The 2,329-nt window shown below is 48.0% G+C and overlaps 1 pseudogene; it reads left to right on the top strand.

The window, feature by feature from the left end:
• The first annotated feature begins 616 nt into the window (after positions 1 to 616).
• LOC144167341 (legumain pseudogene) lies at positions 617 to 1,978 on the top strand (annotated as a pseudogene).
• The last annotated feature ends 351 nt before the right edge of the window (positions 1,979 to 2,329 follow it).

Genomic DNA, 2,329 nt, shown 5'->3' with positions numbered 1-2,329 from the left:
GCCCAGTTTAGCTTTGTGTGTGTGCTCCATTCGTCCCCTGTCCTTTCTTTTGTATTCAGGAGCTCCCTGCACTTGCCAAAAAATAGCACAAGAGCATGATGTTGCGGTGAGTATACATCTTAAAAAGGAAGTAATAAATGTCACTATGCTGAACCTAAGGGGCGGCATGATGAAAGGGGCTGTGCATTCTTGGGTGGTCGCCTCCCCGGTCAGTTGATAACTGAGTCGGAGAAACGGGTTTAAGGAACGACGCGGAGCAGAGCACGGAAAAGGGTAGGGCAATTTGTGGACATCCAAACGCGGCTGAGCAGTTTCACAAAGAGTGGCATGACAATATTTCTCTAGCTTCCTTTTCTCTGTATATCAAGCAATACGTGCAGCCCCATGTCCTCAAGCTTCGATGCTTTTAAGTGCAAATACCGTGTCTTCGAACAATCGTATCAACACGGAACACCTGAGAAAATTCTTTGCCCGGCCGTTTCGTCTCTAGCTAGATAAGGAGTGTGCACTATCGCAGGAAAGGGGAAGTCCCCTTCTATGTAATACGTAGTACCCGATAGGAAGAAGGTGTATTTAAAGGCCACCGTTGGCTGGCACACCATACTAGCGAGCAACAATGGCTCTGAGACACTCAACGCTCCCAAAAGTACTCCTCCTTGCAGCACTCGCCATTGCCGTGGTGGCAGGAAAGGAAGCGTTGCTTTACGATGCGCAAGCCAACGAGCCGAAACTTTGGGCCTTGCTAGTCAGTGGATCTAAAGGTTATGAGGACTACAGGCACCAGGCAGATATATGCCACGCGTACCAGGTGCTCAAAAACCACGGCGTCCCCGACGAGCGTATCGTAGTTATGATGTATGACGACATTGCGTACAACCCGCAAAACCCAACACGCGGTGTCATCATCAACCATCCTTCCGGAAGCAACGTATATCCAGGAGTGCCGAAGGACTACACGGGAAAGCTGGTGACGCCGCAGAACTTCCTGGACATCCTGCAGGGAAAAAAGGTAAAGGGAGGCAGCGGAAAAGTAATTGCAAGCGGCCCCAACGACCATGTTTTTGTAAATTTTGTCGGCCATGGAGCTCAGGGTTTATTCGTTTTCCCAAACGACATGCTTTATGCCGAAGCGTTTGCCAACGTTATTCAAGATATGCATAGAAGACAGAAGTTCTCAAAAATGGTGATTTATGCGGAAGCGTGTGAATCGGGTTCCATGTTCCAAACCTTACTCCCAAAAAATGTGAACGTGTACGCTACAACAGCCGCTAATTCACATGAGCCTTCGTATGCCTGTTACTTGGATAAGCTTCGCGGAGTGTACATCGGTGACGTATACAGCGTGAAGTGGATGGAAGACTCGGACATAAAAGACTTGCACAAAGAAACCTTGTTAGACCAGTTCAGGCTCGTTCAGAAAAAGACCACCCGTAGTCACGTGATGGAATATGGTGACTTGACAATTGCGTGGCTTCCGCTGAGCGACTTTCAAGGAGCCAAGCGTGCACAGCCTATTGTCGTTCCAGAGGAACCTTGTTTTCCAGTCTCGAACCGGGAAGTACGCACCGCTATTCTATGGGAAAAGCTACGAAAGGCTTCCAGCCCCGCTTCCGTGCTGTCTATTTGGACTGAGCTGAGGCTGGTTCTTCGAAAACGGGATTTCCTTCACAAAAAAGTCGTTGAGATTGTCAGAATAATCGCAGAAGACAATGAAGAGAGCGCCGAGAAACTGATGAATATGAAGCAAACGTTGAGAAAATTTGACTGCTACGAATGCACTGTGCGGCACTTCGGCGACAACTGCTTCAATCTTCACGAAGACCCTTACGGGCTTGGACACCTCCATGTGTTGATAAACATGTGTGAAGTGGGTTACGGTGCCAACAACATTATCCGCGCCATGAACGTCGCTTGCAGAAACCTCACTGCAGTAGACATTGTGTAAAAATAAATTTTCTTCATGCACTAATATTTTAAACTGTTCTGTTGTGTTCTTTTTTGGTAGAACTGCTCTGACGTCACGTTCCAGTGTGGCGGGTACTAACATCGCTTTTAAATGCGGCTTGCTATTTTCTTCCTTTGTTCTCGTTCAGTGCAGGCATTTACCATACCTGGTGGCAGCATCAATCTGAAACTTAGGGGGAGCTGAAGAAACTACCCTTGATGCAGACCAAAACTTCCGAAAATTATGGCCGCATGGCGTAGGACAGTGTTCTAAGTCAGGTAGGTCTTAGGCCGCCTCTTCAGGGTTGGCTTTTCGCCTAATGAAGTAGGTCGCCACGGAATTCTCTCGACCTGGTAGGCATTCCAATCCCTTTCTCGTTCGTTG

The sequence above is a fragment of the Haemaphysalis longicornis genome, unplaced genomic scaffold, assembly GCF_048455015.1.
Source record: "Haemaphysalis longicornis isolate Haplotype H1 unplaced genomic scaffold, Haemaphysalis longicornis Haplotype H1 scaffold_2, whole genome shotgun sequence".
In the NCBI taxonomy this organism is placed as follows: Eukaryota; Metazoa; Arthropoda; class Arachnida; order Ixodida; family Ixodidae; genus Haemaphysalis; species Haemaphysalis longicornis.
Note: the sequence above shows the minus strand (reverse complement) of the source record. Positions and strands in the feature narration are given on the sequence as shown.